This window comes from Gymnoscopelus microlampas (assembly GCF_963454915.1).
Source record: "Gymnoscopelus microlampas genome assembly, chromosome: 16".
NCBI lineage: Eukaryota > Metazoa > Chordata > Actinopteri > Myctophiformes > Myctophidae > Gymnoscopelus > Gymnoscopelus microlampas.
This window is the reverse complement of record NC_139953.1, coordinates 36582682-36607254: the sequence shown is the minus strand read 5'-3', so window position 1 is coordinate 36607254 and position 24573 is coordinate 36582682. Positions and strand designations below refer to the sequence as shown.

At 42.9% G+C, this 24573-nt stretch overlaps 1 protein-coding gene across 1 annotated transcript in view; it reads left to right on the top strand.

Annotated features, from left to right (window-relative positions):
* Positions 1–11761: 11761 nt before the first annotated feature.
* bach2b (BTB and CNC homology 1, basic leucine zipper transcription factor 2b) overlaps positions 11762–24573 on the top strand; it is a 161722-nt gene continuing 148910 nt past the window's right edge. Inside the window, exon 1 of the mRNA XM_084083174.1 lies at positions 11762–12043. The gene's annotated coding sequence lies outside the window, so the exon portion shown is untranslated. The remainder of the gene's footprint in view (positions 12044–24573) is intronic.

The window sequence follows — 24573 nt, the reverse complement described above, 5'->3', positions numbered from 1 at the left end:
TTTGTATGCGACTATGCGCAGAATTTGCATAATGTGGGGGGTCGTGTTTGGCGTGCATGCACATGTTTGTGTATGAGAGAAAAATGTAGAGAGAGATATACGGTACCTATACTATCAAATAAATTATGTTTATAAGATAAACCTTTCCCCGGAGGGGAAATTCAACAGCAACAAGGCTGAATGAAACTCAGGGGAGTAAAAGACAAAAACAACTTGTATAAGCTTAAAAGGTAGGGTAAGTGATTTACTTTGGTTAAAATAAGTGTTAAATAGCTCTATATTGTGATAGTACTCATCGCTATAGAGTGTTTGTTCAGTAAAAGGAGTCTCCCATGTCTCTCCAGCTCTTTATTAAACAGAAAATGCATTTTCAGTGCTCTCTCCTGATTGGCTTACATTTTGTCACCTACCTGAAAATGTACTATATTCTGTTTACTAAAGAGCTGGAGAGACCCCTGTGATCGAACAAACGCTCTGTAGCAATGATTACTATCAGAATATAGAACTTTAACCTTTTTAACAAAAACATATAAATGACCCCAAAAAATATCACTTAACCTACCTTTAATTAGCTTCAAAGATTCTGGTGCTAAATATTTGCTAGACGAATGTATGTTACATACAGTACAGTACAGTATGTGATAGGAAAGAAGGGAGAGGGGAGTTTGTGTATGCATACGTGCATGTGCATAGCCTACAGTATGTACATATATACAGTATGTACGTGAGGAAGAAGTCGAAGTACAGAGAGAGAGAGAGAGAGAGGCTGAGCTAGGCTGTAGAGTGCTGGCAAGTAAGTGAGTTTTTTTTTTTTGCACGGCGGGATGGCAGAGGCGACAGCCTGTTATTACCAGGCCCATGTGACTGACAGCGTGTGGGCGAAAAAGGTAATTGCTGAAGTATGCCTGGTGGTGATGAGGACCTTCGGGGGGGGGGGGTGGGGGGGGGGGCAGCGGATGTGTAGCAGACTGAATGAGGTGAAACGGAGGGAGGGAGGGAGAGAGAGAGAGTGAGGAGAGAAAAAGAGAGGGCAAAGAGCAACAAAGAGAGAGAGAGAGAGACACACACACACACACACACATACTGAGCCCCAGAAGTGATGACTCATCTCTCTCACCACACCTCTCCCCCTCCCTTCCTCCCTTCCTCCCTCCCTCCCTCGCTCACTGTGTTTGTTTACTGGGTTCATCAGCAGAGTGACAGAGGAACTGTCAGTGTCTCTGTGCTGATGAGGGCTGTCTTAAAGGATTTTAACCTGTTTAGACGTGGGGGCAAGCGGCTTATAGTAGGCAGATCCAGGTTCTCCCACACTTCCCCCTATATGCAAGGGGGGGGGGTTTAGACACGTAAAGCCAAAGCTTCTGTTTAACGACCTATAAGGAAAACAAATTGTGTGTGTGTGTGTTTGTGTGTTTGTAGTACTATACTTATGAGGACCAAACGTCCCCACAAGAATAGTAGAATATGAGCAATAGATGTTGTAAAGGATGTTGTTAGTTGGTCCTCACAAGAGAAATCGTTATTTCATGGTTGAAAAGAATATGTTTACAATTAGAAAAAAGATTCAGGTTGGTGTTAGGTTTAGGATTGGATATTTAGAGTTTAGGTTTAGGGGGTTGGGGTTAGATTTTCCCCTATTTTATACTTAGTTGTGCGGCGATGTCAAACACCCGGAAAATAGCCGATCTAGAAGCTCACAACGTGCTTGTAGATCGGCTATTTTCCGGCTTTAGACTTGCGGTTAAAAATGCCCCAAGAAAATCTTACATCAATCATAAAATCGGCTTCCTAAAATGTTGATGTCCTCACAAGTATAGTAATACAAACGTGTGTGTGTGTGTGTGTGTGTGTGTGTGTGTGTGTGTGTGTGTGTGTGTGTGTGTGTGTGTGTGTGTGTGTGTGTGTGTGTGTGTGTGTGTGTGTGTGTGTGTGTGTGTGTGTGTGTGTGTGTGTGTGTGTGTGCATGTGAATATACACTGTATAAATAGAGTGAGAGAGAGAGAGAGATTGTAAACCCCCAAAAATAATCCAACATGGGAGAAAATACATTTACGCCACACAGAACTGCTAATCTTATTATGACTATGAATATCTATTTGTTGTGTCAGATTTGATTCCACGGCGCACATGTACAGCTCATAGGAGCCAGATTTCCAGATCAGTAGCCAAAACCTGCCAATAAACAAAGCTCTCTGATGGTTTGTTTGGTCTCTCTTCCGCTATGCCTTTGTTGGTAGTAATCTGTGAGGGTGATTCAGGCTTGTTTATTGTGGAATTGAATTGGCTTGTCATTCTCAGTTCAGTTTGAACTCCGCAATGCCTCCAACTCCCCAACTCGCCGCCCACGTGCACACACACACACACACACACACACACACACACACACACACACACACACACACACACACACACACACACACACACACACACACACACACACACACACACACACACACACACACACACACACGCACGCACAGAGACATTCGTACACACGACAAACATACAATAACAACCTGTCAGCTGCGGATGTTGTGGCATTTTTCTTTCGGTCTCTGAGGTACTGAGGGAGAGAGAGAGCTGCAAAATAACTAAACCTCACTGCCAGATGAGTATTGTGGCCAGCCGGAGGCCAGGGCTGACCTTAAGTTACTTCCAAGCCACCCAAGCAAACAGTAGTCCTCCTTTTTTTTTTAAGGTGATTTTGTGAGACAAAGTGCCGCAAGACATTCCCTCTTTCTCTCTCTCTCTCTCCCTCCTTTCCGTTCTTGTCGCTACTCAAAGGGCCCAAAGCTGCAGGAAGGGACTTAGCCTTCCTTCTTCATATGGTACGTGTTCTACCAGGTGAGCTACCGGGGCACCCCGAACCGTAATCCTAAAACGAGTTCCAGGAACGTCCTGGCACCTGTGACGTTCCACAACGCTAGAACACGGGACATAGTGTTCTGTGATTGTCATGTACTTGACCTTCTGTCAGGATGCTGCTGGGTGTCCATATGCGTGCATGGCATGCATACATGTGCATGTGTGTGTGTGATTGTATGATCCTGTCTCTTTTTTTAGCGTGCATGAAACTGTGTGTGTGTGTGTGTGTGTGTGCATCTTTGTCTGGTTCTGTGAATGCACAGCAGCCATATTATCACTTCCTTCACAGATGTTACCAATGATACTAATGAAGGCTCTGTTCCATTTGGTGTTGCACAGTGGTTCTCAGATTTTTCAATTTCCACAACCCCCATAACTCTGAGAGTGTACAAATGTACACTCAGAGTTACACACCTGTAAGGGGCCATTTGGAACCCCCCCCCCCCCAAGGAACCATGAGGGTCCCTGGACCCCAATTTTAGGGTAACCGCCTTCCATTCCGACATCTCACTACTCCGACAAGTGGCTTCCGCGTGCGGTTAGGGTTAGGTATAGGGTTAGTTAACGTTGGAAAGGCGACATGTTGGAAAGGCGACATGTAACCCAATTTTAGACCCACTGGTGTAGCAAAGTGTTTCCAGTGAGCCAACGTGCACAATATCAGCACCCTGACTCTGTTTGACCTGAATGGAACAGAGGGGTGCATGTCGCCTTTCCGACGTTAACGAACCCTATACCTAACCCAAACGCTAACCGCACGCGGAAGCCACTAGTCGGAGTGGCGAGATGTCAGAATGGAGAAATTACCCCGGAACAGAGCCTTCATTAGTATCATTGGCGACACCTGTGCATTTCTTCACAATATGGCTGCTGTGCATAGAGCCTATTGTGTGTGTGCATCTCTGTCTGGGTCTGTGAACGTGAAGGTGACGATTGCACAAACAACGTGTGTGGTTTCCGTGTATGACAACATCAGCTGTCTGCGTCCGCGTGGACATTTGTGTCTCTTCGCTTCTATATTCCCACGTACTGAATGAACCACAACATGTCGGTTTGTATCCTTTCAGGCGGAAAAGGGAAAAGAATGGTGACCCGTCCTGAAGGTAACTCGAGCCGGGGTGAGGGTTCGTCGTCTGTGTGTGTGTGTGTGTGTGTAGGCCCGTTGTTATGAATGGCGGTTTGTGGACGGTCCCCGAGGCGCTGTCGAAGCTGCAGTAATTGATGTAATCAAAGGCATTTGGATCGGGGTCCCACTAGCTGGCTCGCCGGCTGACAACAGAGCTCTCGGCATTTACGTCTTTGTGCCTCTGCCTGGGCTTGCCGCTCCTCCCTTAGCCAGCAAATTCGTGGAAGTTTCTTTGGCTCCGAGTCCTATCGCTTGCAAAACCGCAAAAACCTCAGACGAATCACTTTGAAATGAGTCATTCTGTCTTGCATCTCAGAGAGGGGAGGGGGGGGGGGAGACTGACTGACTTTCTGCCACTCGTTTTACACAGGGGCCCTTTTTCTTTTCTGTTTTTTCCCTTTTTTTTCTTTTTGGACTTGGCTTCGAACACTTTTGATGTGAGTCATCTGTTTGAGTAGAAGCAGGATATTACATGTGGCTGGGTTGTTTGCAGCCTGAATGTACTAAACTGTTCTGAATTTAAACTGTAAATGACATCGCTAGCCTGCTACCAGAAAAACCTTTGTCTCACCAAAAAAGTCAACCATTTGGAATTCAATCAAGACTAACGACTTTTGCTTCTCGGTTTGTTTGAATACCACACATTTCTTAAGCTATAGTTCTATGGGCTGCCCCAGGTGAAATGAACCATGCTCTGTACTGTATATGAAGACCCTTGTACATTAAAAAAGTAGACATGGAAAAAATATCTAATGTTGGATTTCACTCTAAACTTAATTGCATGTGTTTGTGTGTGTGTGTGTGTGTGTGTGTGTGTGTGTGTGTGTGTGTGTGTGTGTGTGTGTGGGTGTCTGGCTCTCTCGTGTCGGATGTGTAAATTCTTTTCTAGGAACAATGTTATGGAAATTCGTACTTCTTCTCAAGTTGCAGAAGTGCTAGCGTCAGTGATCTGACTGTGCTGAATTTGCGCAATCGGGTACATTGTACAACAACCACAAACGCATTATAATGGCCAAGGAGGAAAATGTTTGGAAGATTTATTGAATACGAAAAACCATATGTATCTGGTTATAGATAATAACCAGTTATTTATGAGTAATATCTGGCTCTCCGGTATCCAGAGAATGCACTTCGTCCTGTTCGCTCTCATCCAAAACAGCTACACAATAACATTCCATTATCTGTTGAGCAACGTTAATGTACTCTCCCCGTGTCCTCAGACTGAAAGGTCATCACAGTTTCACTTATATGGCAGTGGTTCTCAAAGTGCGGTCCGGGGACCACCAGGGGGTCCCCAGCTAAATATGTTGCTATAGCATCAAAATAACAGTTTTAACCACTTTAACCCAATATACGTCTGCTATTTGAAAATATTTACACTTTGGCTATTATTTTTCAAAAATAGCAGATCTACAAGCTCGTAGCGCGGCACCGAGTGCCGCGCTATGAGCTTGTAAATCTTGTATGGAGGTCCCTGCCCTGAGCACAAAATATTTTCAGAAGGGGGTGCAAGGCCAAATACATTTCAATTAGGGGGGGTCCTTGACATGAAAAGGTTTTTTCGAGAACCACTGACCTAGTCTAACCCGTAGCGCGGAGGAGCTTCCTCCTTCTGACTTTGGTGCAGCAGACATTTCACATGCTGCTTTTATTAACTCTAATTAGACTTCCTGAACATAAAAACACAGTGTTTGTCCACAGTGTGGGCGGGAAGAAAAACGAGCCAACGCCGCGGTGCCATCCCACTGAAGACTCTTTCACCCCACCTTGGCCCCTCCCACCCACCCTGCTCCCCTCCTTTCACCCTCCTCTCTCTGGTCAGCCTGTGCGTTCTCCCATAAGGCCTGGAGGCAGGCGGAGGGAGGTCATTGAGTCCAGGAATGCCACTGCACCCTGCTTTTCTTTATGTGTGTGACATACACACACACACACACACACACGCACGCTGTGTGCTTGTGCGTGTGTACTTGTATAGCCTACTTGTGAGGGCCAAATGTTAAGTGTAAATTGAGAAATAAACAATGTGAGGACAGAGATAACTTGTTGTTTTTATGTTTGTTTTTGTTAGGCTTACATTGATCAAAGGTTTCAGGTTGGGGTTAGATTTTGAGTTGAGAACCTAATTTATACTAAAAGTTGCGTGTCGGTGTTGCTGCACCGAAAATACCTGATCTACAAGCTCACAGCGCATTGCAGCGTGTAAAATCTAGCCTAAAATGGCATTCGTAAAATTGCTGTTAAACTTTTCATGTCCTCACAAGCATAGTAATACCAACTTTGTGTGCGTTCGGTTTGTGCACATGTCTGTCTTTGTGAACGTGTGCAATTGTGTGTGTCTGTGTGCACCACAAGAGTGTGTGTGTGTGTGTGTGTGTGTGTGTGTGTGTGTGTGTGTGTGTGTGTGTGTGTGTGTGTGTGTGTGTGTGTGTGTGTGTGTGTGTGTGTGTGCTCCCATGCTCTCTGCTCTGTAATTAAATTCTCCTCATGCATTCGGTGCATTCTGAACACGGCCACGACATTGCCTGCATAAGTAGTAAGTAAGTACCTCTGAGACAAAAGACTTAAGGCAGTGATTCTCAACCTGTGGGCCTGGGCCCACTGGTGGGCCATGAGGATATCACAAGTGGGCCCCCAACTAATTGGCAAAACACTGATAATGTAACATTAATATATATATATATTTTTTAAGTTAAGTAAAAAATAATTCATGGAATTTTTTCTTTACAACTTTGAAAAAGGAGTTTTCGTTGCCATAACGATAAATAGGAACTCAATATCTTTCCACTGATCCAAGCCACAACACAAACATGCTCTGAAAATGCCCACCCATCTGACTATATACTTTCGGCTGCCGTGTTAAGTGGTGGTCAGGTGGGTGGGCCGCGAACACACTTTGAGATTTTCAAGTGGGCCCTGGTGCAGAAAAGGTTGTGAACTCTTGACTTAAAGCGTGTCCCCTGCTCACATACTGTATACCCCTATCAGATAATATGACTATAATCCACTACTGACGCAGCACCACCTCCATCCCCAGCTCTGGGGGCTAGATTAGTGATTCTCAACCATTTTAATTTCAAGGACCCCCAGTTTGACATGCATTAGGCTACGGTTAGACCCCCATTCAATGGCATTTCTAACTCTGGGACCCCAATTTATATTGTAAAATCAATGCTAATTTAACTCTGAGAGTGTACAAATGGAACCAAATGGACCCGTTAGAGTTACAAACCTGTAAGGGTCCATTTGGTTCCTAACTATCCATCATTTAGCTGGGGACCCCCTGGAACTTCCTCAAGGACCCCTGGGGGTCCCCGGACCCCACTTTGAGAACCAATGGGCTAGATTACATAACGCATTCAATCCGGGAAAGCATCTGTGTCATTTTTAGATTTCTTTAGCTATTCAAAAATAGCAGATATACAACTATATGCCACACTATATTTTTTTGAAAAATCATGAAAATGTGTGCAAATCTTCTCCAACTGAAATCTTTGCTTCTGGGGGGGCCCTGGAAAAAAACATATTTTGAGATGGGGGTCTGCGGCCAAATACAAATCTAAACATGTTTTCTAAATCCTAGCAACAGTATGTTGCTATATCACTAATCTGAGTTCCCAGAAGTTTTCGCCAGCTCTGGCGAGGAACTTCTGGGCCACAGCCCTGGTATTTGTGGGCGGGATGTACGTCACGCTCTGAATCTGAGCGGACACGCCTCTTACCGGTCTGAGAGCTGTGCAACTCGTCTAAAAAGTCCGACGAGAGGCAAACAGCAGTACACAACAATGGCGGCCGAAATTTCTCAAGGGGAAATTGCTTCCCGTCGATCCTATTTAGATACATCACCCACTGCATGTGGATCCCGCCCCCTTTTCTTCATTGGCTGTTGATTTGAATCACAACGCAGTGGCCGCGCCCCTGCTGTCCAAGCTCCGACGCTAACCCTCCCAGACTACTATATCACTGCTTCAACGTTTCCATGTCAAGGACCACCCACAATGATATGTATTGTCAAAATATGTTGTTCCAGCACCTATTTATTCTACTTCTGACAGCTGTAACGCTGGCTACGCAAAGCATCCTTTTGATTGAAGAACATGTGCTGTATAAATGATTATACACAGGCCATGGAGAAACGGCGTGTGTTACAATCAATACCGTCTTTCAATGAGGATATGCAGTGCTATAGATTAGGTTATGTAATCATTTAGGTATGGTTTTGCTCATCCTTTTTTTTTTTTTTTGATCTTTCTCAGAAGATAACAAGGCTCTTTATCTGTAATGCTGTGCAGTTGTGTGTGTGTGTGTGAGAGAGAGAGAGAGAGAGAGACAGAGAGTGTTGTGATGTGTTTACAGAAGATTTTCTTTATACAGTAGTTCATAGTCATTTCAAAATATAGATTTTGTCAACAGTTTTGCTATAATATAATTACATTCTCTGATATATTCTTATCCATGCCTGTAAGCTCCAACCCAAGTCTCTACACACTGCATAAGGTATAGATGCATCAGAGAGATCCTGGCATCCTGTATGTGTAAATGTATTTCATGCTCCATATTTCAACAGCTGTAGACATAAAAAAAAAGGCAATATGTGATGTTTATCACCCGCTACCACACACACACACACACACACACACACACACACACACACACACACACACACACATTTTTGTGCAATTCTCCCCCCTGTTTCTATCTATGCTAATTTTATGTAATAAACAAAATGCTTGTTTGGTGTCAGAAAAAAAGAACATGAAGGTATACACGGTACATAAGTTGGCATAGTCAGTAGCTCCCTGAATGCCAAGAAGGAGAATGTTGGAGTGTGCAGTGAATACATGAGGAAAAACAGATTCTGCTGTCTGCATGTGAATGATAATTCTTAATTACATGCACACGCCTTGAGGGAAGAGTTTTACATTAAGAAATGAAAATATTTCCAGTGAGGCTTCACTTGTCCATATCATTATGTGAGATGATTCTGAGCGAAACATGCTATACCTTCATACATAGATCATGTTTTAAGCCGTTATCCTGTTTCTCCGGAAAATGTACATTTTTGGCATTCTCCTACTGGGGTGCATTTGCATTTTTGGCTTGAACTTGTCTTGATAATATGCAATTTACCTCGATCTCTGCAGCTTTCTGACATTGTAGTGTATTTCTCAATAGGTGGTATACAGGTCAATGTATGCTACGTCAGAGATAAAAAATGCTCTGAAGTTCAAAAATGTAAGTCTAAAGTAAGTCTAAGCTCGCCAAATGCTTCAACAAGGATCTCAAAACCCACAGAGCAATAAGCTAAAAAATAAGTTAACTGCCATGACCAGATCTGCCAAAAAAAACTACCTCGACGATAAAGTTGACAAAGTAAACAAACCACGTGAGCTTTGGAAGTTACTTAACAACCAACAAGGCTGCAGTCAGAAACTGCAGCCTTGTTGTTGACGTTGTTGATGTTTACAAACATCATCGTTATTTCGGATGACACTCTTATTACAGACAAGCTGGATGTGGCTAATCACTTAATCATCTTCTTTACAACCATAGCCACAACACTGGTTAACAAACTGCCCTCTCACTCTGGGCTTTATGGTGTAAAGCACATCCACATTCTACAAAAAACTAGGTGTACGCATAGTTTTAAACTCACCATGGTGACAACTGATGATGTGTTTTAAACATTGAGCGCCCTACAACAAAACGAGGCCACTGGCCATGACAATATCCCCTCCAAATTTCTCAGAGACTCAGCCGCCTCCATTGCTCCAATCATTGCCCACATAATAATCCTCTCCATCAAACAGGGACGCGTCCCCCAAGATTTAAAACTAGCGAGAGTAACCCCTCTGTACAAAGAAGGAAGCAAATATAGACCCCGGCAACTACCGCCCTATTTCTATTCTTATAGTTCCATCTCGGAAGTTATGGAAAAAATAGTTTATGAAAAGGTTGAAAAGTATCTTGCTGGAAAAAAACTAATTTACGAATTCCAATCTGGCTTCAGAACATCCCATTCCACTGACACATGTCTTCTCTAGTTGAACGACCACATCAAACATGAGGTGGACTTGGGCAAATACTGTGGCATGGTCATGCTGGACCTCTATATTGATTGATTGCTAAAATAAACTTGTTATGGGCCTGGTCTACAATATACACTACACCACAAAGACACCCACTATGTACCTGTCAAACTACATCAAAAACGTTTAAGACGTCCACAAACACAGAGGGAGCTCCACAAATCACGTTCAACACAGATTCGGCTCAAACGAGGGGTTAAATGTGTTCTATGCCACCAAAAATGTGGAATGCCCTACCAACAGTCATAAAAATGTGTGAATCTTTACTCTCCTTTAAAACCGCTCTAAAAGAGCACTTACAGGTGGCTGCAATTCGGAACTGGCCCCTGTAAAAAGTCAAAGCCTGAGTCTAATGATCATTACATCACGATTGTTAAAGGGATAGTTCACCCAAAAAGCTAATAATTTGATGACCGGCAGCGGTTCCGGTAGGAGGCATAAAGAGTCTCCTTTGTGTCTCTACCGGAACCACTGCCTACCGGTCCAATTTTTGGCTTAGGAATGCGACAAAAACAAAAAAAATATCCAGTCTTCATGGGGTGACTAATCGATAGAAAAAAAATCATTTTGTGGGTGAACTATCCCTTTAAGTATAGCCTATGGACATTCAAAATCAGTTGGAATATGTAATTTTGATGTGGTGTCATAATTAAACTTATGTTGATATGTCACACTGACTATCAAGAAAATGAAAACATGGCCCTTCATGTCAAAAACGTTTAGACCCCTGGTCTACTATAACTGTACGTCGTTCCTCAAGTTTATGATGTCATAATGTCATAATTGCATTGCCTTAACAGCGTATATGCACAAGACTTATAGGCAGCTCGATTAATTGATTACACATGATTGATTGATTCATTTTCGATTAATTGAGTACACAGGACCCCAATGGAAACAAGCCATAGTGCTTTCTTGGCAGACCTTGTATTGAATTGGTTCTCAAAGTGGGGTCCGGGGACCTCCAGGGGTCCTTAGGGGGGTTCCAGGGGGTCCCCAGCAAAATGTGTTAATATAGCATCACAATCATTTGAACCACTTTAACCTTTTATACTTTTGCTATTCAAAAATAGCAGATATACACGCACATAGTGCGGCACCGAGTGCCGCGCTATGAACTTGTAGATCTGCTATTTTGGAAAAATTGTGAAAATATGTGCAAATCGAATATATCTTAAGCGAACATGTGTAGCTCAAATCTTTGCTTCTGGGGGTCCCTGGAACAAAATATTTTTAGATGGGGGTCCGCGGCCAGATTCATATAATTTTGGGGGTCCTTGACATGAAAAAAGTTTGAGAACCACTGTTGTTTTGAACTGTAGGCCTACTTTCCTGTGCTTTTTTTGTAGGCCTACTTTCCTGTGCTTTTTGTTGTTGCAAACTGCAAGTGTTCAATCAATCAATCAAGCAAGCTATTGCAAAGCCAAAAAAAAGGAGGGATGTGGAGCAACGTATATATATACTCGCTAGAGCAATTCTCCAACGACAACTGCGCACATTTATGTGTGAGTGCGCGCATACAGTGCGCTGCCCCGGGGGCGCCAACGTAATGTTGTGAATGAGGGAGAGCATGACGTCAGCGGCCGAATGTCAACAATGTAGCGATTGAGAGTAGGCGTTCCTTCCAGTCGAGTGTAACACACAGCGGAGACGGAGCGGACACGCTGCACTGGATCATCACACACACACATACACACACACTCACACGCACACACGCACACATACACACACACATATACACATACACACACTGTGACATTTAGACTTTATAATCACAGACGCTATTCTTGGCGATCAAGAAGAGATAAACGCGAGTGTGTGTGGAAAAGGGGAAAGAAAAAGGAGAGAAAAGTGGTTCTCCCTGCAAAGCCGGGGGGCTTTAGGAAGCGATCATCATGTGAACAACTTATTTGGGAAACTGGACGAAAAAGGGGCTGCGGAATACCAGCAGAATAGAACGGAAAAGGTAAAGAAAAATGCATGCATTATTATGTTGTTTGGTGCTTTAAAAAAAAGACCAAATCAATGTTGAATAACTGAGCGTGTTAATTGGGGAATGAATGCATGTGCGCCAAGTGTTTGTGTCAAATCCCCAACCATATGCCTGTGTGTGATTGTCATTAGATTGCTGCTATTATTTATAAACTTGCATCATAAGTGTGCAATGGGTTATCTTTCACTATAGTCCACCACAGAGATATAGAGAGAAGGGAAGAAATGAAAAACAAAGCTGATAGAAAAACCACATGCATAGATATTATGTTGAAAGCGGTGATCGGCGGTGTGTAATAGTGAAGGCTCGTATTGTTTTGGGGTGTGAACTCTCTGGTTTAAAGAGTGAAACAGAAACGCCACAGTCAGCCACATCCTGTTATGCTCTGACTCAGTTGTACTGAGAGAGAGGCTGCGATGCGAGTGTGTGTTTTGTTTTTTTTTGGTTTTGTTGTTGGTGTGTGTGTGTGTGTGTGTGTTTTTTTTGCAAAGTGTTTTTGTGAGTGAAATGCATCGCGATGATCCCGATGGTAGAGGATGTGGAGGAGGAGGAGGAGGAGGCAGTGTACTATAGCAGTGGTTTTCAACCTTTTTTCGCGTCAAGGACCCCCACATTGACACATATTAGCCCAGGGACCCCCATTGGAAAAGATATGCCCAGGGACTCAACCATTTAGATTTCTTTGGGGTACAAATCTACACTGTATCACCATCATCAGTGTTCATTTAACTCTGAGAGTGTACAAAATGGAACCAAATGGACCTAACGGGTCCATTTGGTTCCATTTGTACACTCTCAGAGTTACAGACATATAAGGGTCCATTTGGTTCCATTTGTACACTCTCAGAGTTACAGACACATAAGGGTCAATTTGGTTCCCAACTATTCATTTGTCTGGGGACCCCCTGTAACCCCTTCTCCAAGGACCACTGGTGGTCCCCGGACCACTGGTTGAGAACCACTGTACTATAGTGATGATGAAGGGGTCAGGCAGCATGCCTCTGTCTGTCTGCTCCGGGAGAGGGAGAGAAGAAATGCACGGAGAAAAAGAAGCTGTCACTTATTATTGCAGCGACACTGACTGCATGGGTCGATCTGTTTGAGTCTGAGCCTTTTGTATGGAACGAGTGAGTGATCCATCCACCACTATATGTATGCACTCATGTCTCACCTAGATCGATCCGAACCTGCTTCACAAATCATCTAGACGTATGTGGACTATTGAAATAAATCAATACAGCCTACACGGTGCTATTGTTGCTATATAATCATAATCATACTAATAATAATAATGCATTAATGAATTGAATACACAGGACCCCAGTGGTAACAAGCCATGCTTTCTTGGGTTTAATCCTTTTAGCATCCTTTTGTATTGAACTGTAGCCTACTTTCTGTGCTTTCTTTTTTGCGCAAACTGTTAATAAAGTATTCAATTAATTAATCAATCAATCAAATTATTGCCATGCAGCAAATGGGCGATTATTCCTTAAAACAATTATGTAAAGAGTACTTAGAAAGTATGTATTGCACGTTTAGCTTCCCAACCGCTATAGCCGATTAACCAAAAAAAAAGAGTCTAAATAATATAATATTGCACTATTACAACTGCACTGATTAATCACATAAAAATCAGCGAAATATTTGCTGTGTAAGGACGAGCCTTATTTGGTCATCCAGCCAATGGAATCGTCTCTAGCGCTTAGAGGAGGATGCCATTTAAAGAAGCAAAACGCATATTTTGTTAAAAATACGGATATTAGTCTAATAACCCAGGACCAGTCGCACCGAATACCCATATAATATGTTTTAAATGTGCGCGTACATTTGCACAGCTGATATAATAGGTCTGGTGATGATTTACAGTCTCGCACAGCACACTAGGCTGCATGGGAACGAGACAAACAGCTTGCATTGTCATTGTTAATGGATGCTGCAGTGGTGGCTCTCTTAGTGAGTCACTGTCCCCTCTGTCACTGTTATTATGCAGCAGCCCTGCATTGATTGATGCCTTTTATTACTGTGCATAAACCTACCTAATTAAACGTATCGGAGTCTCAGAGAGAGAGAGAGAGAGAGAGAGAGAGAGACACAGAGAGAGATATATATATATAGAGAGAGAGAGAGACGCTGGGAATGTGGAGTTGAATAGAGGGATGGATGGCTTAGACTAGAGCACCGTTTCCCAAACACTGGGTCGGGACCCATTTGTGGGTCATGGACACATTATTATGGGTCACGAATAATGTCAAAACATTAATTAAAAAAAAAAAAAACATTTCTCATGAATTAAAAAAGAAAACATTGATTTGCCAAAGAATTTCATGAATAAAAAATAAATAAAAATCAAATAAATTCCATAAATTAGAAAACAAATGTTTAAGAAGTACTGAAAATAAAGATCTACAAGCTCACAACGCGGTCGCGTTGTGAGCTTGTAGATCTGCTATTTTCACTATAGTTTGGGTACCGGGGCAAACGTCAAATTTCTCATCTTGAGCTTATGGGTCTCGAGCTAAAAAGTTTATGGAACCAGTGTGGCTTAGAGCGATTACAGTCTGTTACAGTGAAGACAAGCCTCTCAGCCGTCCCACGTTGGCTTTGCTCCATCGCTCTTTCATGGCGGAATATATCATGTTAAGCAGCACTGTGTGTCAAAGAGAAGTGCTGCAGTATATAGAGTCGATGCCACTGACCAAACGCGTCAGCAGCAGAGCCACACTGACTGACTGCGTTACACATCCCAATTCATGTCCAATTTTTATTCGTTCCCCCACGTGTTGTTGTTGGGGGGGACTCTGTGATGAAATGCCCCGGGAATCAGAACAGAAGGCATTCGGGAGAGAGAGAGCTGCTAGAGAGTAAGAGTGATGCTGCCATTAATGCGGTGATACAGCATTTTGTGTCTGTGTCGAGCTGTGACACGCCGCTCTCTCACAAACCCTTCCTTTGTCTGCTTGCTCGCTGCTCATCATGGATGGATCGCTATGGCAAAAGAGAAGAGAGGGAACAGCATCCTCTCCTCAACCTTCACCCTACATACCCCCCCCCCCCCCACCCCCCATCTCCCCTCCCTCCCCCCTGCCAGCCCCACCGGAATAATTTATATTTCTCTCTGACAGATGATCGTGGTGGAGAAGTGTAATGATGATATCATTATATGATTCACTAGGTTGATTTATCATGCATGGGCTGCCTGCCTTAATGTATCAGATAAAAAAATGCAGGGTTGAAAGGTGCAATGCAATCGCAAATCCCTTTCAAGTGTCATTGCGAAAGAATATGAGAAGAAAACAAGCAGTTAGACAATAAACCGGTTCTCTCTCTGTGTGTGTGTGTGTGTGCACTCTGCTGCCTGCCTGCCTGCAAAACACACTGACACAGTAACATGGCTCGACAACACGTGCACAGCCTTAGCACTCATGCACATACTGTGTAGCCCACTCCTTTTGTTCTGATACAGTAGCCCTCCTCTCTACTCTGCCTCTCTTCTTCTTCTTCTTCACATGGTCGTAGCAATACCCTTGCTTATTCACAGTAAATGAAAATCCTCGGTGTTAATGTAACTCTGAGAATTCCATTTTTACACTCAGAGTTACAAATGGATACATTAACACAGAGGACACCCAGAAGCACAGATCGGAGTTAAAAATGTTCGTCTTAAAACATATATTCAAAGATTTCCGAAAGGTTTCCACGATAAAAAAAAAAAAAATAGCAGATCTACAAGCTCATAGCGCGGCACTCGGTGCCGCGCTATGAGCTTGTATATCTGCTATTTTTGAATAGCCAAAGAAATGTAAAAAAAAAAATACTCACAGTATTGATTGATTGATGTACTTTATTTAGTAAGACATGAGAACAACAGTACATGGACGTACAAATTCACAGTCATAAAGCACTAAGCTTGTTTAAAATGAGATCCCCGTGCATTGACAGGTGTAAACCAGAAAAAAAAAATCAGGGATAGGCTACACATGAAATGTGTTACTTTGCATTGTCATGCAGTGTAATGTTTTGATCATGTTTTGCACAATGGCCTTGAAAGATAATAATGACTTGTTATTTTCACATGGTAACTGTATAATATTATGGTTTCCAACTGAACAAACAAACAAGTGATAACGCATTGGTGGTCAGAGGCTTAGATAATCCTGGCAATTATTTAATTACAGGACCTCCATGACTCATGTTTTGGCAGTGCGTGTGTGTGTGTGTGTGTGTGTGTGTGTGGGGGGGGGGGGGGGGGTTCTCGGTTTGACCCAATCTGTTTTGGGGATCCGCATAATAGGGTTCCCATGCCACAGCTGAAATCCCACACGGCAACAAGACACCCTTCATGTCACACGGCCTGCCCCCCCCCCCCACCCCCACCCCCTCTGCAAGGCTTTCCATGCTGAATAACTACGCAGCAAGCCAAATCTACGCAGTGTTTCCATTCCACTGTCTGCATCAATAAGCTTGAAAAACTGCTTTTTTTTTTCTCAAGCAATGGGTCCGGGCCCTGAAAGTGGTCCAGCAAGATAATCTGACATGGTTTTGAACAAAGTAACACAATACACTACTTAATTAGTGGTAAACCTGTAAATGTCACGCTTAAAATATTTAGTTTTTCCCTCTCTACAGTATATTGGTGACGTTTGCAAAGCTGCCATTTAACGTAATTAAGACCACAGCTCAAATTAAGAGCTATTGTCCTTAAAGCAAGAGTAGCACTTGCAGTGTACAGTATAGCTAATGAGTCATGAAATTGCTAGTTTCACAATTCCCTGGAGAGGAGCAGGAAGTCATAGAATTACCAGCAGGCACTTTGCTGTGTCGCGAGTTGAATATCTGCTGAAAACAGATATCGTATTATTAATATCGTATATTCACCCCGGAAGGCATAACAGAGGCACCTACACAGCAAAATCCTGTGCCGTTAATTAATTAACTCTGTGTAATTCACTGTGTCTTTTCTGTAGTTGCACTGTGAGGGAGTAAAGAAGTAAAGAAGTGAAGGAGAGAAAGGCTGCAAATTCCAAGCTTTTTTTCTATAACTGATGCCACTCTGCCTACACTTCTTTGTGCCCTGTTTCCCATACAGACACGCAGGAGGAGTAAATGTTTTGGGGTGTTTTCAGAGCACTGTGCCCTTTTTGCTGTTGCTTGTTTTGGCGATCCGTGAATCAAAGCCTATTATTCCCGTGGTTGTAGCCTATATATACACTTCTCAATCTGGATGAGAGAGAGAGAGCGTCAGCTCCATACTTTCCCCCCTACGTTATATTATTGTTTGCATCACTGAGGTGCATTTTAATTACCACTGCCAGCGCACAGCACAGCTTCAACGTCTCATGTCAGTTTGCCTCGGCTAAGGAAAAAAAAAAAAAAGAGAGAGAGAGAGAGAGAGAGAGAGAGAGAGAGAGAGAGAGAAAAAAGACATGTTCCCATAGTTCTCCCACGTCAGCACAAAGGCATGTTTGACTGGGCCGCTGCCAGTGTGTGAGTCGTAGATGGAACAGCACTGCTGGGAGAAATCTTAGATCCTGCTGCTTAGACCAAGGCCTTTTGTTTTCGTCTCTCTCTCTCTCTCTCTCTCTCTCTCTCTCTCTCTCTCTCTCTAACCCCCATCCCACACACACACACACACACACACACACACACAAACACACTTTCCCTCTCTCCGTGGTGGGGTTTTTTTTCTTTTCATTCTTCTCCTGTCGTCCGTGGTGGTTGGCGATGACGCGATGCGGCGTTATCGCTCGCACCGGCGTGCGCAATCAGACTTGTAGCATCGTGCCAGGGACGCTGGATCTGTCAGCCTGTGTGTGTGTGTGGATGATGATGCTGAAGTCGCTCTGCGGAAGAAGGAGAGCCGAGATGCTTCGGCTCCGCCGCTCGCCGTGTTGTTGCTCACTGTTGTGTTGCCTGCACAGAGAGAGAGAGAGAGAGAGAGAGAGGCGCTCTGCCAAGAAGCTATCACGTTTGAAACGGCTACAGGCACATTTTTTTTTGATTGCCCTGTTTTGGTTTGACTTCTTAAATGTTGCCTGCAAGAGATTAAAGCCCTAAATCACCATGATGGTTGCGTCAGAGCCATTTAGTTGAACCTGGTTTTGTTGAACACTTTTTTTTTTGTTGCTCTCCTGAGCCTCAACCCCCCCCCCCCCCCCCCCCCCCCCCCCCGGTGTCTTCAAGTTGGGGGGCCACCTCACCTTGTGAACTTGGCTGGCTTCGGGCCACTATAGGAACGGAGCTTTTGTGCTCATTAGCAAACCTGTTATGTGGTCATCCATTAATTTTTTTACTGCAAAACCTATATTAAAGAAAATACATCTGGTCCGAATGCTGTTGTAATAAAAAAACACAGATTGGAAAGGGAATCCAAAGTGCCTGGTGGTTATTGAGCGAGTTTTAGAAGATTTTCCTGCCTCATATAAAGTTTGCGTTCAGTGCATAAACAGCAAACATTTAGTGTGTGCAGCAATGACCTGTGTTTAATATGGATTAATCTGTTAGCTACTGGCACTGTGCAGAATCACAGACCCTCTGCAATGATCGCTGTGTTACGTACTGTATGTTCTAGTTATAGAGGTGCTGTTGTTGCATCAGCCATTTCTCCTAAAGGACCACAATGGAGGGAAAAAAAGGTCTCAAGCTGTATCGTGTTTTACCCTTTTGACAGATATGTACAATTATATGTGCATATTTCTGGTGTCCGGCAGAAACCAGCTATCTCCAAAATGTTTCAGGAAATGACAAAAACAAAACAAAAAGTGCAGTTTGTAGGTTTTGTTCATCATTGATAAGAACAGCTGAATGGACCTCCAAGCTCACAATGAGGTTGGAGGTCAAAAGAGGGTGGAGCCTGGAATCAGCAAAACCAGCTAACTCCACCCCCCTTTGGTGGACTTACCTGGTTTAGCAGAAAGTTTGAGGATCCAATGGAGTTAGCTGGTTTTGTCAGAAGCACTTTTTAATGGAGAAAAATGGAGTTGGTTTCTGCCGGACAGCAACGATATGTAACTCAATAAGACCTGAGGCAGATTTTACAAATGCCTTCTAAATCAGTAGTTCTTACACTTTCAAGATTAAAAAAAAAGGTTCAAAAATCGCAGATGTACAAGCTCACGGCGCGTCACGTGCGAGCTTGTAGATCTGCTCTTTTTGAATAACCAACGCTAAAATCTAAAATGACACAGATGCTTTCTCGGTTGTAATGTGTTGTTTAATACGCAGTCTATCTATCAGGCAATAAATCAACCAATTAATAGGCTACAGCATGAACAACACCACAGGTCATTCCTGTTCTTATTTGAATACAACAAAACTAAACAATGTGTTGCAATGAATCAACAACATTATACCAGACCATTCTTTGTCACTTATATTGTCTGGAAACTGTAGTAGGATGTAGGAGCACAGATGCATGCATGCAGTAAGTTCAGCGAGTCTGGTGGAACTTATTACAATGACTCCATCTTTACATTCATTGTGGATCCCTGTGGATTGTGTTTATGGACCAGGAAGTGGACGGTGCACAGCTGCTATTTGGACACGGTTTGACTCTTTGAGTCAGAGTCCAGTCCTGGGGAGTACTCCACAGAGAGAGAGAGAGAGAGAGAGAGAGAGAGAGAGAGAGAGAGAGTGAGAGAGACACACACACACTTTGTGTTACTATACTTGCGAGGACATCAACACTTTAGGACAGCCATTTTATGAATGCGATTACAAATATATATATATTTTTAACCGTAAGCCTAAAGCCGAAAAACAGCAGATCTACAAGCTCACAACGCGTCGCGCTACGACGCGTTGTGAGCTTATAGATTTTTTCGGTGCATGACACTGGCGCGCAACTAAGTATAAATCATGTTTAACTCTTAATTCCAATCCCTAAACCTTAACCTCTAAATGTCTAACCTGAATGTTTTTCTGATTGTTAACGTATCTCTAAAAAAACTTGTGTTTTTTTAACCATAAAACAGTCATTTGCATTGTGAGGACCAGGAAAACGGTCCTGACACAATGTATATTTCTTCAAATTCCACTATACTTGGTCCTCGCAAGTATAGTAATACAAACACAAACACACGCGCGCACACACACACACACGCACGCACGCACGCACGCACGCACGCACGCACGCACGCACGCACGCACGCACGCACGCACGCACGCACGCACGCACGCACGCACGCACACACACACACACACACACACACACACACACACACACACACACACACACACACACACACACACACACACACACACACACACACACACACACACACACACAGTGAGTAATGCTCTCAGTGCCAAGGGCTGCTTTGCAGACACTTAAGGGTTTGCACTTGTTAAAGTGTCAGTGTATTGTTTTTGTGTGGATGGATTTGCATGTGTGTGCGTGCGTGTGTTTATGCGGTCATCTCTTTATAACCCATTTGTGGACTATACCAATTTGTGTCGCCGTATAAACCTCCAAACGGGATACATTAGATGTGCAATATCATATTTCATTCATTGCAGATGAATGCCATAGGATATTACAACACACACAAAAAAAACACAGTTTTATTGGTTTTCATTTGGATAACACACAGACATTTCTATGGAGCAAGATGTTTCTAAACCACTTGAACTCTATCGTGCCTATTCTGATTAAGACCTGGAACCCATCTGTGTCACTTTAGATTTCTTTGGCTATTCAAAAATAGAGAGAGCGGAGTCTCAGATGGGTTCCACTCGGTGCCGCGCTATGAGCTTGTATATCTGCTATTCTTGAAAAACCTTGAAAAAAAAGTTTAGATTATTTTCAAAAAACTGTTAGGATTTAGAAAACATTTTAAAGAATTGCCTCAGGTCTTAATGGGTTAAAACAGCAGATCTGCAAGTTGTGACGAGTTGTGAGCGTGTAGATCGGCTATTTTCGATGAAGGGAAGATTTGGTGAAGACGGGGAAAAAAAGGAGGGGGCCTAGTATAGAGCCTTGGGGAACCCAGTGAACTAAATATATATGGGGTTTAAGTGCTTATATATATGGGCTCTCCTAAGATGTTTAAACAAACGAAACAAAGATAAAGTGTTATTGTTGTTTTGCAGCATGCCTACGACTCAACAGCTGTCGTCACGTGAAGGCCGCATGCCTGAGAGACGCAGACTGACACGTTCTCGAGTGCCTTGCATTTTTTTTTCCTTTTCTTCTTTAATTCCAACGCATTATGTGTGGTCCTCTAGCCTTCCTGAGCAGTCAAGAGGACTTGACTGACATGTGTTCAGCTCCGTGAATTCTCCGAGTAAAATGGCTGCCAAAACGCACCACATCAAGTGGTTTGAGCCGTGTGTGTGTGTGTCTGTCTAGATAGATATCTGACTCTCTGTAACAGTAGCGTTTCTTCTCGGGCTCCCCGCGGCAGCCATTATCGTTTCAAAGATCTAGCGAGGGACGTGACCTGCTGTTTGGAGTGGAATTCGCTTACTACTGGCTTAAAGCTCGTATTAACACATGTTTTTAAGGGGATGCTTCGGTTATTCATCGCAAAAAACACCCAAGTTGTGTGTTGCAACGTCTGTGTGGTCCCTCCCTTCAGGGGGCCCTGTTTCTCTCTCTCTCTCTCTGTCTCTGTCTCTCTCTCTCACTCTGTTCCGCCTTCCTCTCCATAGCACTGATATGCATTGCATACCTTATCAAATTAGACTTGTTTGTGCTGTGAAAATGAGGCGGAGCAAACTGAATACGTCTCCGGGGGCGGGAGGCCTGTTCCGCGCTGCATATGTTTGTTGTTCTTTGTGTTTTTGTGTGTGTGTGTGTGTGTGCGTGCGTGTGTGTGTGTGTGTGTGTGTGTGTGTGTCCTCATAGGGAAAACACTGAGAGAGGCAGATCATAGTAGGGAGCCTGTGTCTACAACCGTTTTAAATATAGTAGTCAGTTTTCTCGTCTGTCAGCAGTTTGCTCACGCTGCAGCTGCTGAGTCACATGCGAAGTGGAATTAGAGTATGCCCCGTCCCCCACCCTCCCCCCCAGGGATGATCAGTGACAAACCGTTTGACCAATAGCCCGTCCACTCTTCAATTCCCGATAGGCTCTATGCACAGCAGCCATATTATCACTTCCTTCACAGGTGTTACCAATGATACTAATGAAGGCTCTGTTCCATTTAGTGTAGCACAGTGGCTCTCAGACTTTTTAATTTCCACGACACCCATAACTCTGAGAGTGTACAAATGGAACCAAATATTTGGTTCTATTTGTACACTCTCAGAGTTACACCAATGCCTCTGTCAAATCTAAAATTTCTGTTTATCACCTGCAGGCTTTCTGATCATTGACTGTCCACAGTCTTCACCGCTATTGCAACCTCTGTTTTTATCACCCTGTAGCCTACACAATATAGATATAAATTGACTTTGAACTTGGCGTCCATATCTTGGGCATTATAGGCAAACCTTTTCAAAATGATAAAATGTAACATTAATCAACACGATTGATAATTATCGCTATTCCTGCAAATGTGTGAGCGTATAAGAAATAAGGATTAAGTGGTTAAACTTGATTTGGAATAGTAGTAGTAGTAAGTAATAGTAAATAAAATAAATGTTTACAGTGATAAGAGTGCTAACTATTTCATTGAGGATATTTTGCATAGATATGAATACAGGCCTGCCTTGAGATTTTGACATACTGTATAGGATGTACAGTAGGCCTATGGCAGCGGTTTTCATTTTGCACACGTACAGCGTAAGCTACGTAGTCCGTAAAGGCAGCATAGAGCAACGTAACGAGGGGTGTGAAGGCTTTACAGCTCTGTGCAATGAGCGAGAGGCAGAAGAATGCAGTGTTGTCTTCCTATGTGGCTCTCTCTGGTCTGAGGTCACATCCTCATGTGTGACACCATCTTTTGTTCTACACACACTGACGTTGCAGTGTAGCACCGCTACAAGCTGCTCTGTGTTTTCATTGCTATAAATACGTCCCCTCTGTCTCGTGGAGGTACACACTGTAAAAGGCTTTGGCTGTGTGGTGTGTGTGTACATACTGTACATAAATTACATACAGTTACAGTGTAGAACTCGCCACAACGCCACCTGCACGTGCGGTAGCGGTCGCATTCAGTGAGGTTTGACTGGCCTGACCCATTGAGACCTGAAGCCGATTCTACATGACTCCTAAATCTCAACAGTATTCTGAAAAACGTATGTTTCTATATCAGTGGTTCTCAATCTTTTTCATGTCAAGGACCCCCAAAATTATATGTATTTAGCCGCGGACCCCCATCAAAACATTTTGTTCCAGGGACCCCCAGAAGCAAAGATTTGAGTTAAAATGTTCGCTTAAAAAATATATATATATTCAAAGATGTGCACACATTTTCACGATTTTTCAAAAATAGCAGATCTACAAGCTCGTAGCGCGGCACTCGGTGCCGCGCTACGAGCTTGTAGATCTGCTATTTTTGAATAGCCCAAAGTGTAAAATAATGCTTTTTAGCTGAAATCTAAAAATGACACAGTTCCAGGTCTTAATGGGTTAAGTGTGAGCTAGCTTGCTAGCTAGCTTATATTTGGACAAAATATAAATATCATTGTATTTTTTTTACTTCAATACCGATGTTGTGACGATCTTTTAAAAATATCAAAAATAACCTATCTACAAGCTCCCAAAGTGTCACAATGGGATGCATTGTGAGCTTGTATAGATTGGCTATTTTTACAATACAAAAAAAATCTTGAAAGTATAAAATAAGGCTCAAAGGAGCACTTCGCCTATTTTCATCCTTATATCTTCGTATAATTTGTCCTCACTAATGCTCATTATAAGATGGCACAATGCATCTACTCACTGTGCGTGTCATTGGTGAGCTATGGATACTGCAGAAACCTGCCTACCAATGACATCATCGATGGGGATTCCAAGCTAATAGAAAATACAACTGCAGTGATCCTTTAAGTGATTAAAACTTGAAAAAGACACTTATGCCATATTATGATAGTATGACATCCAAAATTCCTGACGATATCTGGTGTCATTATCATGCTATTGATGTAATACCTATCATTATATTGCTCAGCTCTTCTCGGATGACAGTAAATGCCATGCAATGGTAGTCGTCATAGAAGCCCCCTGTCATGTGTTTATACTGTTTGACATTATCTCTGAGCATGAATACCACAAGAAATCCTCAATGTTGTACAGTAGAACCAAATCAGTGACTGCAATGTGGAGCAACTATTATGTGGAAAGTACAGTAGGGACACACTTAAAGCCCTATACTTCATTGTTCGACACATAGCGAAAACAGGCAATCTACAAGCTCACAATGTGTCTCTTGTGAGCTTGTAAGTCTGCTATTTTAGGGATTTTGGAAAGGTAAAAAAACACACATTAGGCCTATTATTGCAATATCATACAGATATACAAAAAGACAAATTATATGCCCTAAAAATATATATTTTAACATTTTACATGCATTTATTTATATTTTTTTGTAAACAACAAATCATTTAATTGTCAAGAAATA